This window comes from Cyprinus carpio, chromosome A11 (assembly GCF_018340385.1).
Source record: "Cyprinus carpio isolate SPL01 chromosome A11, ASM1834038v1, whole genome shotgun sequence".
Taxonomy (NCBI): domain Eukaryota; kingdom Metazoa; phylum Chordata; class Actinopteri; order Cypriniformes; family Cyprinidae; genus Cyprinus; species Cyprinus carpio.
In genome coordinates this window covers 4,447,402-4,463,407 of record NC_056582.1, presented here as the reverse complement: position 1 = coordinate 4,463,407, position 16,006 = coordinate 4,447,402, and the positions used below count along the sequence as shown (strand labels likewise).

General features: G+C 40.9%; 1 long non-coding RNA gene across 1 annotated transcript; it reads left to right on the top strand.

Moving 5' to 3' along the window:
- The first annotated feature begins 255 nt into the window (after positions 1 to 255).
- On the top strand, positions 256 to 14,718 carry LOC122146572. The gene is made up of 3 exons (XR_006161079.1): positions 256 to 460; positions 12,889 to 13,581; positions 13,725 to 14,718. It is a non-coding gene; the product is annotated as an uncharacterized LOC122146572 (long non-coding RNA).
- The last annotated feature ends 1,288 nt before the right edge of the window (positions 14,719 to 16,006 follow it).

Sequence of the window (16,006 nt, the reverse complement as noted above, 5' to 3'; positions counted from 1 at the left end):
GAAAAAAGGTTGATGAATCTTTTCTGTTCCTGAGCTTTAGAACGATTCCACGTGATTAGTGCAATCAAACCCCTGATGTCTTTTGCTCACTGAGTTTGCGGCGAGACATATTATGGGATATTTGTGTTTTATAGAAGGAGACCGTTTATCACGGCCATTTTTCATGCTGTCAAGTTAATTACCAGAGAGCGGAATACGATTACACACACACACACACACACACACACACACACACACACACACACACACACACACACACACACACACACACACACTCCTTTGTGCACAGAGGAATACAAACACACCCTCTCTCACACACACTCACACAAATACACCTAATCCTACCCCCATGGACACCCAAACTAAATTGTTAGCCTGGAGCAGCAAACTTGCCTCTGTCACTTTTAGAAGCAGCTGAATATCAGTCCATCCTGCTTGGAATAACAATCACTATTACAAGGTCAGAGCAGTTTTAATGTATTTATTTCATTTCTCAGGGGTTCTTTGAGAGGCGGAAATGAATCATGGCTCTATTCAGTTGTGGACGCCGGTTATCCGTTCTAAGGTTACATCACTTCGGCGTTTGCTAAAGGATTAGAGCTGTCGTATAGGTTCCCAGAGCTTCATCTTGGTTAATGGCTGCATAAAATAAATTTTAACCCTTCCGTGAAATTAACTAAACCGGTAGGTTGTTGTTGGTGTTGCTAGTGTGTTGCTATACAGATGCTGCGAGTGTTTTTAATACTTTGCTATATGGTTGCTATGGTGGTTCCTTGTGGTTGAGTCCAGCGCCAATTCGTTTATTTTAAGGCCCAGTGGTAAAATGAATTATTTCAGAAGAATGAATTATTTTGAAAAAATAAAATAAAATAGTACACCTATGTTCATCTTGCTACATTATGAGTTAGGTTTTATATATTTTATATACATGTTTATGTTTCATTCATTTATTAGAAATAGTAATATTGATGCTTGCCTTAGAGAACACAACTAATAGTTATATATTGAGTGTATTCCGTGACAGAGAGAGGAATGCTGGCAGAATTCAGGTAGTAGAAGATATTATAGTTAAATTACCTGAACAGATCATTTATTATCTGTAAAATTAAAAGTGGTCAGTCCACTGATCTATAATATAGAACTGGATTGCTCATGACGTCATGAAAGTGAAGCCGACGCGCCGCCATATTGGTAATCCCTAGTGTGCGTAAACGTTCTATTGAATTAATAGGAAATTGTATGATTTTAATGAGAAAACATCATCTAACAAGTCGGCGTTTTTAAATCTGAAGTATCTCTGTACATTCTTACAATGCAAACACCCTAGGCATGTAAACGGTTATTTTTTAAATGTCGGGAATTTCCCCTACTTATTAAAAACCTACGTTCATTACAGTAGCGAACATCATGAACATGATAAACATCAGACGGACATGACCTCAACATATATAACAAACGACAACGTGCTCATTCTGAAATCTGAATTTATTCAGAGAAATAACTGACTATATACAGTACAGATTTAAAGACGCAAAGCTTTATTTCCAAGATAGTAAGTTAAGCTTTTCATTTCATTATAGAGCAACATTAACAACATAATTGTATTATTCATTGTATTATATTCAAATCCATTTCTGATACTAATACATTCATGTTTAATAATTCCTGAATAATTATGTTCATAAAGAAATGGACTATATTTTGTGTTGGATCGTTACATCAGTGCGCAGCAGACACACCCACCTAAACGGTTTAAATATATCGCTTATACTGCCCCAAAAGGCCGTAAACACTGCAGATAACATCTGAATCAAACATTAATTTACATACACATAACGTAAAAACTAGTCCCGTTTGACTGATTTGCTTCAAATCGGGTGATTTTAGGACAGCGGTTTGAATGTGACTCAATGGTGCTCTCTGCCAGTAGTAAGATGGCGGATCGAACACTTCCGGTGGCTTCACTGACTGCTGGCAGTTTAGAACGTAATGAGCGATCCAGTCATATATAGATCAGTGAAATGAGTTAAACTAGCTCTACTCTTCTCTCCAGATGGTTTCTTTTGGCTTATTACTGTATTTTAGGTCACACTTTAGTTTGGGGACCAGTTTTCACTGTTAAATGACTATTAATATTAATTCCTAATTTGCTGCTTATTAAAGGTTACTAAGGTAGTTGTTAAGGGGTTAGTTCACCCAAAAATGAAAATTAGCCCATAAATTACTCATCCTCAAGCCATCCTAGGTGTCTATGACTTTCTTCTTTCAGACGGATCCAGTCAGAGTTATATTAATGTTAAATAATATAAATTAAAATTGTCTTTGACCTTTCAAGCTGTTTAATGGCACTCAGCAGGTGTTGCAGTGCATCAGTCCAAAAGAAGTTAAATAAAAAGTGCTCATCCTTTATAAAAAAGTGTCTCACAAACAAACAAAGTCCTCCTGTAGCTAATCAATGCGTTTTTGTAAGAAAAATAACCATATTTAAAACGTAATAATCACTTGAATCTAGCTTGCGCTCACTGTTGTACATGAAAGCAGCTCCAGGTGGATGATGTATGACGTCAGCTTTGCGCATGCGCCGCTCAGAAATGACGAATGCGGAAGCACAGGGTAGAGATCAAAACAAAACAATGTTTACTAATTAGAAGTACAGAATGAGGATTTGTAAAGAAGAAAGTCGGAGGATTTCAATATAAGCCAAGAGGAGAATGGTTTCCCTTCGCTAAAGTAAGGAAACTTTGCTTCCTTTGCTTCTGTTAACAAACGTTGATTTTCACGAGACTCACCAGGGTATGCACAATGCTGACCTCATACTTCATCAGCCTGGAACTGCTTCAGTGTGCAACTGTTGGCGCAAGCTACTTTAAAGTGATTTGAATATGGATATTTTTCTTACAAAAACACATCAATTCATTACAGGAGGCCTTTGTTCACCCCCCGGACCCATGTGAGATCCTTTTTTTTTTTTTTTTTTTTATGGATGGGCACTTTTTATTTCACATCTTTTGGACTGATGCACTGCAACACCCGTCAAGTGCCATTAAACAGGTTGAGAGATAAAATACAATTTTTAATATAACTCCGACTGGATTCGTCTGGAAGAAGAAAGTCATATACACCTAGGATGACTTCAGGGTGAGTAATTTATGGACTAATTTTCATTTTTGGGTGAACTAACTTTAAGTTTAGGTATGGGGTAGGATTAAGCCATCTAAAATGCTGTCATGTAGAATAAGTATAAGTGCTTTATAAGTACTAATAAATAGTTAATCTGCTAGTAATATGCATGCTAATAAGCAACTACTGTACTTAACAGTGAGAACTGGTCTTTAAAATAAAGTGTTACCACATTTTAATCTAATATACAAAATAATTTAAACAAGACAAGTGTTACTATAAAACAGCAAAAAGAAAAAGAAAGAGAAAGAACCTGTGGTGACTTTCTGATCATGTGAAGTGACTGACAGAGACAGAAGTTTATATAATAACAGCTCAGTGCATAAGAGACTCTCCATCACTCATGACGGACTGTACAGCGTTCCTGGAAAGTAGATGTATTTGTTTGTGTGTGTGTGTGTGTGGGTGTGTGTGTGTGTGTGTGTGTGTGTGTGTGTGTGTGTGTGTGTGTGTGTGTGTGTGTGTGTGTGTGTGTGTGTGCGTGCGTGCGTACGTGTGTGTGTGTGTGGGCGTATGTGCGTGCGTGCGTGCGTGTGTGTGTGTTTTGAGACTCAGATATGGTAGAGACAGGATATGACTTAACTAACACTGTCTATCCATTCACAGAGACTCAGCTGATTTTGGCAGCTTTGCTGTTGCTTTTTTGGTTGCTGGTGTCAAAGAGGAAAATGAAAAGACAACTCTCATTTTTCCTGAATAAAAATGTAGTTGCACCTCTACTGAAGTGTAATGTTCTTGGAATGATGAAGGATTACATATAGTTTTCAAATACTAATAAGTGGAGATACTGTTGTGTGAATTGGTAAAAATACTTTAAATGATCCAATATCAAACCATATAATAATAAAAATAATGTTAATAATGGTTATATACAATAACAATTGTTGTTACTAAGTAATAATCACTAACTGTTGTTGTTGTCACTGATTATATTTATTAAATAGGGATACACAGCAGGAAGAAGAAGAATGTTTTATAATAAATTAAAACGCATCAAATATTAAATGGGGATGCATAAAGGGATGTAAAATAATATGCTAAACACAGAATAATTATGCAATATAGCCAGCTGTATTAAAAAACTTGTTGTCATCCGATAATTAAAAATCATAATAAAAGTAATCAATTTTTACAAACAAAATACAACTATTATGACCCAAACACAAAAGCATCACACAAAAACACAGCTTAAGGTTTATTTGATATAAGACAGACCTTGACATTTTATTTTACATTTAGACATGAAGACCAATTATATTCAGTGGTCACACTATTAGACAGCAAATAAATAACCACAGCAGCACAGTCATACATAATTCAAGAGTTTCGCAGTTTGTGACAACACTAACCTTCACTTGGGTTAATTAAGTATCTGTTTCACATTCATGTTCTAATGCGGTAGGTGACATTTTCCCAATCCTAAAGAAAAGATAAAATTGCTCTGTTTTTCTTTCACTTAGAGCTAAATGTCATCTGGAAAAAAAAAAGGGATCTACTATTGTTGTTTTGTCACTTTAAAAAAAAAAAAAAGGCCAGAAGAACCATGATTTAGCTGAATCTGTGCCTCTATAGCTTTCTCTGTCAATTAAAGGCAGAACATCATACTCTCTCGTAGCTCATTCTTTTATTAAGTCCATAACTGGTAATGTTTTCAAGCAAGTGTCAAGGGTTTTTGTGGGTCAGAATTAGGCCAGAGTAAAAGGTATTCAAGGCATCTGTTTTATTCTCTCTTACTGCATGTTTATATATATATATATATATACACACTGACAAAGCAAAAACAGAATTGTCACAACTTTGTAAATTTAATTAAAAATAAAAAACTGAAATAAGTACATTGCATAAGTATTCATACACTTATTTAAATATTTAGCTGAAGCATCTTTACAGTCTCAAGTCTTTTTTTTTTGTTTGATGCAACAAGCTTTGCTCATCAGCATTTGGCAGTTATCTGCCATTCTTCTCCTCAAATCTTCACCTCTCAAGCTCTGTCAGGTTGGACGGGGGCAGATGCACATTTTCAGGATTCTCCAGAAACATTTGATTGGGTTCAAGCTCAGGCTGTGGCTGGGCCACTCAAGGACATTAACAGAGTTGTCTATAAGCCACTCTTGCTGTGTGATTAGGTTCACTGTCCTGTTGGAAGATGAACCTTCTGTCCAGTCTAAGATTCTGAATGCTCTGGACTGGGTTTTCATCAAGGCTATTGTCTCGGGTACATATGTAAAGATAGTTCACTGAAGGTTTTATCGGAGGCATGTCTTGGACAACATTCTCAGTCATATCTCGCTTCGAGAGACCAATCTACTTCGAGTATAAACTAAACAAGTCAATGCACATTGGCATGCAATTATTGCATCCAGCTGCCGCTGATCACAGCATGAGCATAAAAAGTTAGCAGGTGCAATGCATACCAGGTTTACAATGAGAAGCCAAGCCAGTGACCCGGCCACATAACCTTTTTGGTGTAGGCTGGGGCTCACAACAAGAAGACCATTCACCGTTTTCGTATCACTACCCACTCAATGAGACTGGATATCACTGGCAAAATTTACCCGTTCCACTTGGAACAGGGATGCTGCGGAAGTCCCATCCTTCCAGAAGGAGGTTTCGGGAGCAAATACACATATGAACATCCGTTTAGGTGCATATGGAAAATTGGAGGTGATTGTAACCCTCTTGGAAATGGCAGACATCTACCAGGGAAACACAGGCTCTGAGGCTATACCATGGACTTTACACATATCGGATCTACTTAGGTCTCACATATGGAACCCAGCCTTCTACCGTTTCATGAGGATTCATCGAGTAAAGGCCTGGCATGGGACAATCCGCCACGTCTGGCTGCCGAGGAGGTGGAGGAGCTCAACAGGGTCTATAGTACGGACACTCTGGAGCAGTTTTAGCAAGCCGACACTAAACCAGGGCCTCTCAGTGCCTCTAACCGTTTGAGGTGAAAACACAGGAAGATATCGGCTCCACACAAAGGCTATAATAATTAATAATTAATAATAACTTGTTACATTTATATTGCTTTTCTGGGTACTCAAAGAACTTTACATGAAGGGGGGTCCTCAACCACCACCAGTGTGCAGCATTCACCTGGATGATGCGACGATAGCCATAGTGCACCAGAACACCCACCACACACTAGATTATTGGTGGAGAGGAGACTGTAGAATCTAGCAAATGTGTTGGGGGTCACCTAGCTCGCAGCTCAACAAATATTTGTCAGCGAGGCGCCACGAGCTAGTGCCCAGGAGGATGCAACACTTCTAGTAGAGTGAGCTCACAACCTGAATGGGCAGGGCACACCCTGTGCCTGATATGCCAGGGTGATGGCATCCACAATCCAGTGGGCCATCTTCTGCTTAGAGACAGCCTTCCCCTTCTATCGGCCTCCGTAACAGACAAAGAGCTGGTCTGAGGTCCTAAAGCTTTCTGTCCAGTCTACATAGCACCTCAAGGCTCGGACAGGACAGAGCAAAGCTAGGGCTGGGTCTGCCAGGGCCTCAGGATTACCTAGGAGTTAGCTGGCCCAAACTCTAGGCATGAATCGTTGACCGAAATGCGTGCATGTCCCCTACCCTCTTGATGGAGGCCAGTGCAAGAAGGAGCAGAGTTTTCAATGAAAAAAACTTTAGCTCAAATGAGTCCAAAGGCTCAAATGGGCCCTGCAGTACTGTTTTAAATTTCTGGGTCCAAGGTGATTTTGGGGAACCTTGAGATGTTTTGACATGCCCTAACATTTGTGCTTATTTCAGTTACGTATAACATACTATTGGTCTAATTTATTTATTTATTTTTATTTATTTTTTCAGCATAAACTGCGCTACAATAATATGTGAAAAATATTGATCTACATGTTGGCATTTTGTAGAAAAAAATATATTATGCGTGGTTAGTAAGTTTTGGGGAAAACAATGTAGCTGAAATAAGGCTATAAAACCCATACTGAATAGTTATTTATAAGATTTTTGAGTGATCAGTCTTGTAGGCTAGAATATGTGAAAATCATTCTACTTACTCATTCACAGTGACAATGGCCATTAATATTTAGTGATTCACACCTGAGAGACAAAGGGCCGTCCCCTAATGGCCCATCAGTGAGTCATGTGACTGTGAGGCAGGGAAGACAGAATGTGAGGAGATTGAAAAATGGCTTTTCAAATTTGCATTTTATTTACAACACCGTATAATCAAAACATACATAATGAAGGTCAAAGACACATTATTGAGTACACTGATCTAACTACAGAGATGTGAACTGAGATTCATTCCTGAAAACAGATTCTGTTAAACAAGTGAAACAAGTAGACCATACCTGATATTTAAGTGTTTGCTGCTTCTTTCCATGGATTCAAGGAGAAAAAAAAAAAACATCATCAGTAGTCAAGGAGCTTGTTTACCATAAAATATCAGTGTAGTGGAACATCTGATGTTGGTACAGTGCTCTCAGAGGAAAACAGCCCTTACCAAAAAGTAGTATACTTCAAGTTTATTTTATTAAGTATACTTAAGTAAAGTTCAAGTATATTTTTAAGTATACTTTATGTAGCAAGTTTACAAATATCAGTGTTCTAGTAGTATACTTGTAAGTATACGGTTTCGATACTCCTTGGGACTAAATTGGCCCACTTTTATTTACATTTACATTTACATTTAATCATTTAGCAGACGCTTTTATCCAAAGCGACTTACAAGTGAGAACAGTAGAAACAATCAGATCAACAAGAGAACAACAACAGTATACAAATGCTATGACAAGTCTCAGTTAGTCTAGTACAGAACACGTAGCCAGGTTTTTTTTTTTTTTTTTTTTTTAAATGAATATGATAGACAAGAAAAAGAAAAGGTAAGTACTAGTATTAGTTGGTTAAGTGCAGGCGAAAAAGATGAGTCTTTAGATGTTTTTTGAAAATGAGTAAAGACTCAGCTGTTCGAATTGAGATCGGGAGGTCATTCCACCAGCTGGGCGCAGTCCAGGAAAAAGTCAGTCAGAGTGATTTTGAACGTCTTTGGGATGGCACCACAAGGCGTCGTTCACTTGCAGAGCGCAAACTTCTGTAGGGCGCGTAAGATTGAACTAATGAGCTTAGGTATGTTGGTGCCGTGCCAGTGGTCGTCTTGCAGGCAAGCATCAGTACCTTGAATTTAATGTGAGCGGCTATTGGTAGCCAGTGTAACCTGATGAGGAGAGGAGTAACATGAGCTGTTTTTGGCTCATTGAAGACAACCCTCACTGCTGCATTTTGGATCAGTTGTAGAGGCTTGTTAGTACATGCAGGAAGGCCCGCCAGGAGAGCATTACAATAGTCCAGTCTGGAGAGAACAAGAGCTTGGACAAGAAGCTGGGTGGCTTCCTCTGACAGGAATGGTCTAATCTTCCTAATGTTGTATAAGGAAAATCTGCAGGACCGGGCCTTTGTAGCAATATGGTCGGTGAAGCTTAACTGATCATCCATCACAACTCCTAGGTTTCTGGCTGTCCTGGAAGGAGTCATGGTTGACGAACCCAGCTGTACAGAGAAGTTGTGATGAAACGATGAGTTAGCTGGAACCACCAGCAGTTCAGTCTTAATAAGGTTAAGCCGAAGGTGATGGTCATTCATCCAGCTAGAAATGTCACTCAGACAGGCTGAAATGCGAGCAACTACTGTCGGGTCATCTGGTTGGAATGAGAAGTAGAGTTGAGTGTCATCAAGGAGAGTGATTAGGAGCAGTGATAGGAAAAGCCATGCTTCTGAATGACAGATCCTAATGACGTCATGTAGATGGAGAAGAGAAGTGGTCCAAGTACTGAGCCTTGAGGAACCCCAGTAGCAAGTTGATGTGACTTAGAAACTTCACCCCTCCAAGACACCATGAAGGATCGATCAGAAAGGTAGGAGTTAAGCCACTGGAGTGCAGTTCCAGAGATGCCCATCTTTCTGAGGGTGGATAGGAGAATCTGGTGATTAACGGTGTCATAAGCAGCAGACAGGTCCAGCAAAATGAGTACTGAGGAATTTGAAGCTGCTCTTGCCAGTCGCAGGGCTTCAGTAACCGAGAGCAGGGCAGTCTCAGTTGAGTGGCCACTTTTGAAGCCAGATTGGTTGCTGTCCAGGAGGTTGTTCTGTACGAGAAACATAGAGAGCTGGTTGAACACAGCTCGTTCAAGTGTCTTTGCAATGAATGGAAGAAGGGATACCGGTCTGTAGTTTTCTAGAAGTGCTGGATTTAGAGATGGTTTCTTCAGCAGTGGGCTTACCAGAGCTTGCTTAAATGCTGAGGGAAATGTTCCAGAGTGAGGAGAGGAGTTGATAATGTGAGTAAGTGAAGGTATAACTGAAGAAGAAATCGCTTGAAGGAGGTGAGTGGGGATTGGATCAAGTGGGCATGTAGTAGGATGACTGTACAGGATAAGTTTGGAAACGTCCATCTCTGAGAGTGGAGAGAAGGAGGAGAGAGAGTGTGCATTAGTCGTTGTGAAGTTATCCTCAGTCTGGGGTGTGGAGAATTGGTTGCTGATGGATCTTGTCTTATTTGTGAAGAAAACTGCAAAGTCGTCAGCTGTAAGAGTCGATGGAGGAGGAGGAGGAGGAGGCGGATTAAGAAGAGAAGAGAAGGTTTTGAAGAGTGTCCGAGCGTCACAACAGTTTTTGTCGTGGTAGTATGATGTTTTAGCAGTGAAGACGTTTGCAGAGAAGGAAGAGAGGAGAGACTGATACACACTGAGGTCAGTAGAGTTTCTTGATTTATGCCATTTCCTCTCTGCAGCCCTGAGTTTAGAGCGATGTTCATGGAGAACATCGGACAGCCAGGGGGCAGATGGGGTGGAACGTGCTGGTCTAGACGATAGTGGGCAAAAGTTGTTCAAGCAAGAGGTAAGAGTGGAGCAAAACGTGTCCGTAGCACTGTTCGTGTCCAGAGCTGAAAACTGTGAGAGTGAAAGAAGTGAGGATGAAACCACAGAGGATAGGCGAGATGGAGAGAGTGAGCGTAGGTTCTGTCGAAAGGTGACCTGCGTTGGAGCGTGTGGCGCTTCAGGAGTAAGTGCTAGGTTAGCAGTAATGAGGAAGTGGTCTGAGGTGTGCAGTGGAGCAACTAAAGAGTTTTCCACTGAGCAACAGCGCGTGTAGATGAGGTCCAGTTGGTTGCCTGATTTGTGAGTAGCTGTAGTAGACACTCGCTTGGGATCAAATGAGGCGAGCAGAGTGTTGAAGTCAGCAGCCTGGGGTTTATCTAGGTGGATGTTGAAGTCACCAAGCAGTACCAGAGGAGTAGCATCTTCAGGATAGTTTAATAGCACCACGTCCAACTCTTCCAAGAAGTTTCCCAGTTGACCTGGGGGACGATAAATGACCACAAAGTGGACTTTAACAGGGTGGGTTACAGTAACAGCATGTGATTCAAATGAACCGTTACCTGTAGGTGGTGGTTGAAGATCAAATTTCCAATCTTTTGATATAAGGAGACCAGTACCTCCACCCCTTCCAGTCGTACGAGGGGTGTGGGAACAAGTGAAATGAGTGGAGAGGGCTGCGGGAGTGGCAGTGTCTTCAGGTTTGATCCAAGTCTCAGTCAGTGCCATGAGGTTGAGACCAGAATGAATAGCAATAGAACTTTCTAGTATATAAAAGTATACTTTTAAGTATACTTTAAGTATAACAGTAGCAAACTGATAGTTTACTAATTAAATACTTTGTTCACTTTGAAGTACACTCTCAGTAAACTACTAGTTTAGTAGTTTTATACTGCAAGTATACTCATGAGTTTTCTTTAAGTGAACTTTACATTATACTTTAAGTATACTGCTATGTCACTATTTAGGTTTTAATTTGTATATATTTTGTTATATGAATATCTGAACATACAAAACATCCAAAAAAAGAACAGGGTATCTGCTTGTAAACAAAAACATTTTAATCTAGCTTCATGCAGTCTTTTTTTAAACACTTTAATGTGGGTAAGTTTCATAAAAATAAAGAAATAACATTTTAAACAAAAAGCTGAAAAAGACTATGAATTGGATTCAGAATGATAATCAAAACGTAGATGGAGTCTATCAACACCCCAGAGCTTGACTGTAATTATTTCCTCTTCATCAGTCGACATTTTATTCCATAACGTTACAGTTTTGATGCTGTTTCATGTCAGATTATCGTGTTAGATTACATGTGTTAGTATATGGTGTTTCTTTTTCTTCTTCACTTGTGTTTTTAGGAAATTCTGTACAGAAGATGTATACTAGTGCCCTCTACCATATAACAATGAAAACACGGATTCTAGGAGCACAAGTATAGCTTAAATCTATTTAGACTTTTTGTAAGTATAAGTCAAGTATACTTAAATGTCATTTTAAGTATATTTCTGAGAAGTACATGAAGGCCATTTCCGAGAAGTACATAAAAAGTAAACTAAAAGCATACTTTCCTATTTTTAATTTAAAAGAAGTATACTAATAGCACACTTGAATAAACTTCTTTTTCGCAAAGGAGTTTGAAGAGACTCAAGGGAAAGTCAATAGGATTCATCTGTGGTTCAGATATCTGATCACTAAAAAAGAAACAAACAACCAAAAAAAAGAAAGAAAAACATTGTGAGCATATTATAATATATATATAATATCAGGAGCATCTGTATATAGAGACTTTGTAGTCATAGACTCACGCATGCTTTGTACTATCGTAAAAAAGGACATTTTATATCTGATAAACAAATTATTATTTTTTTAGCCGTTATATAGTTATTTATATATAAAAAGTCTATTTGTGAACAGAGTATTAATAATAAACATGGTCTAATCATTCTTAGACTATTTCATTCTATTGCCTATCATATTCAAAATATTTCACTCGATTTCAGTGTAATTTTAGTCAGGAATTATAGTTTAGGGAAATCCCAACTAGGAGGCCTAAATGTGTTCAAGTTTTTGTCACAATAACACGTTAACTAATGCAAAAAAATAAACATTACTTAATCATCAGATTGATCTTCTCTGCTGGATGAAGCAGTGCATTGTACCTTATTGTTTTTATGAGGTAAATTCTGTGTTATTCCTCTCAGCACGTTTTCCTCCAGAATGAACAGTAGCTGCGATAAACTTCACCACCCTCACATGCTTTGTTTATGGAAATATGGGCATTTACATGTGCACGCATCTCTCATGGATATTTACATATGCAAGCCCCGCATGGGCGGGATCAAATTAGAGATAATGAGTTTAGATGAGAAAGAACGAACATTGTGTTGGTTTCATACTGATTACTTTATCACAGAATATTTGTTTTAGATATGACACTCCAAACTTTCTATACTGTAGATGTCTCTCTTGTCTGTGTATCAAGTATTCGCTGAGTTTCAGTTCATTTTAGTGACGCGTTTCAAACAGATATGCGTGGAGAATGAGACGGCTGAAAGCACACCCTGTTTATTTTCATTATTTCACAAAAGCACAATGTTTTGTTGAAATTGTGAGTGTACACAAATAAAAGAAGCCCCTTTATAGATTTAAATGCTGTATTACCCTTATATGTACAATCAAATATGACGGACCATTTTAAGTTCTTTTCGCTGTTATCATTAAAGTCCCCATCGACCCCAGGAGTTTAAGCACTAGAGACAGGTCCCAAGAGTGTATGTAGGGGGGCCGGGGAGGATTTAACCTTCTGGCCCCCCCTTAGGAACCTTATGACTCATGCTTACCTAGTGAATTCCCTTCCACAGGGCCATGGTTAGCAGCGATTGCAGCGACATAGACTTTAAGAGTGGAGGGAGACAGTCATCGCTCCAGCACTTGCTGCAAAAAGGAAAGCATAACCCTGATCAGGCATCTCGGAGGGTGTTCTCGACAAGAAGAACACCACTCGATGAACAGGTTCCACTTTCTCATAGATGGTGCTCTCACAAAAGTGATGATGTCCACTACCTCTTGGGGTAGGTCACCAAGAACCTCCGCATGAGGTCTGGACGCGGGTGCCACAGGGTGCCCCGTCTCTAAATCAGTAGATCCTCAGAGGAATCCGCCAGGGAGGGGCTGTTGTGAGGAGCACTAATTCGGGGAACCAGGTGAGAGTTGGCCAATATGGTGCCACAAGCAAAACCTGCTCCTCGTCCTCCCTGAATTTGCACAGCGACTGTGCGAGAAGGCTCACTGGGGGGAACTCATTATTGCGCAGGCCCCGTGGCCAGCAGTGTGCCAGTGCATCTGTGCCGAGTGTTTCCTTGGTCAGGGAATAGAACAACTGCTAGTGAGAGGTTTCTGGAGAGGCAAACAGGTCTACCTGAGCGGCTCCTAAATGTCTCCAAATCAGCTGGACCACCCGGGGATGGATTCGCCACTCTCCCAGAAGCGTTGCTCGAGACAGCTCGTTGGCCATACGGTTGAGCAGGCCCAGAATATGAATGGCCTGAAGTTAAGTAAGTCAAATTTATTTATATAGCGCTTTTAACAATACAGATTGTGTCAAAGTAACTGTACAGCATTAACCCTCTGAGGTCTAAGGGGGTTTTGGGGGCCTGGAGAAGTTTTGACATGACCTGACTTTTGTGCTTTTTTTCAGTTGCTTATAAACATATTCATGGCTAAAGTCTGAAAACAATATTCAGTACAAACTGGGGTACAGTAATATGTAAATAGCATGTACGTACATGTGTCATGATCCTGGTTTCTTCTCCTCTTTCTCTGTCTCCCTCTTGTGGTCACACACTCACTCGCACACTCACTCACACAATCACGCACACACATCCACTCCTCCGCTCATTATCTCTTTCAGCTGTTTCCCCTTTCGTTCCCTTCTCCTCACCTGTCCCCTTTTTTCCTCTTGATTGTCTCTGCTTCTTATTCCCTGTTCCTAGCCCTGTCTTGTTGTCGGATTATTCAATGACCTCTCGTGAGAAACGTCTGTTCTCTAGTTCTGTCCTGTCTTGGCCGTGGAAAGTGAAATCATAATTTCTGCTGTGAGTTCGACTGCCATTGGACTGTGTATTATCCAGCTGTGCCTGTTTGCAGAGTACCTGTTCAGCGCCCGCCCTTGGCTGTTCACCCTGTCTGCTGTCTTCACTATTTCTGACTGGCTGAATGCATCTCAGGGTCCCTGCCTCTGTCCTCGTGGAAGTTTATGCAGATTTTCTTAGATCCAGTCATCTGGCAGTTTCTGTTCTGGCTCTGATTAATGCCTGTGATTTGTGTTCTAATTATTCAGTGAAGACAATTTACTTTATTCATTAAAGACTGTTAACTGCATCCCGCCCTGGTCTTCCATCGTTCCTACCCTAAGAGAATAATCCGACCAGAAGATGGACCAGGCGAGTGGTAACCCCCTTCACAATGCTGTAGAGCTCCAGGGTGCTCTGCTGGGTAAACATGAGGAAGATTTATCCACCGCGAGACGTGCCGTTGATTCCCTGACCACCCAGCTCTCGGATCTAACCCAGCAGTTCCATCACTACCGTCATGAAACCACTGCTTCAGTTGGACAGCGTGACTCTTCTGAGCCATGTATAAACAACCCGCCGTGCTACTCTGGCGAGCCTTCCTCACCCAATGCGAGGTTGTATTTTCCCTCCAGCCGTCCACTTATGCCAAGGATCTAAGGTGGCTTATGTGATTTCTCTTCTCAATGGACGAGCTCGAGAGTAGGCAGGAGGGAACTGGGAGGCAGAGGTAGACTGCATCTTCAAGTTTTCTCTTTTTAAGGAGGAGATGATCCGAGTCTTTGACCGGTCTGCACACGGTGACGAAGCATCCCTCCTCCTATCCACCTTGCGCCAGGGGAAAAGGTCAGTCACTGATTTTTCAATTGAGTTCCGAACCCTGGCCACAACGAGTGGATGGAACGGTCCGGCACTCATCGCCCGCTTTCTCGAGGGCCTGAACTCTGAGATTAAGGATGAGGTCTTTGTCCGAGAGGTTCCTGACAGTTTCGATTCCCTTGTCGAGCTGGCTCTCCGCATCGAAAGATGCTTTGACATGCGACGAAGGGCTCGCAGAATGGAGGCTTCGTTACTTCCCACTTCCACAGCGACCCAGTCACCACTGGCATCTGCTGCTGATCCCGAGCCGATGCAGCTAGGGGGGGCTTCGTATATCCACACGGGAACGCCAACGCAGGATTATGAATCGCCTTTGCATGTACTGTGCTGCCGCTGATCCTTTTGTCTCTAGGTGCCCAGTTAAAGCTAGCCCTCGTCAGTAGGTGGAGGGTTGCTGGCGAGCGCTACATCATGGGTCTCTCCGTCTAAGTCCTGCACTTCCCTTCCCTTCCACCTCTGCTGGCCGGGATCGTCAGTCTCCTGCTCTGCATTGCTTGATTCGGGGGGCGGAGGGGAACTTCGTTGACGAGACTTGGGCTTTGGAACAAGGTATTCCCCTCTTAGATTTGCAAGACTCCACCCCCCGTTCGCCCTAGATGTCAGTTCCCTTCCTAGGGTACAGAAAAGGACTTCTCCGTATCATAGTACTGAGACTGCTCCCCTTAGATTTACAAATGGCCTGCTCTTATCATCTGATCGTGGTTGTATCTCTCTATTAGTGCTATTGGATCTTAGTGCAGCGTTCGACACTATTGACCACACTATTCTTTTGCATAGACTAGAACACTTTGTTGGCATTAATGGAAGTGCATTAGCATGGTTTAAATCGTACTTATATGACCGCCATCAATTTGTAGCAGTGAATGAAGAGGTATCATATCGATCACAAGTGCAGTATGGAGTACCGCAAGGCTCAGTACTAGGTAAATGACTTGATCGTTGACTTGATTGCAAATTATTGCACAGATACTATTTAAACTGAACTGAGCTGCATGATGACATCACCGAATTCAATGATGAACTGCCTTTA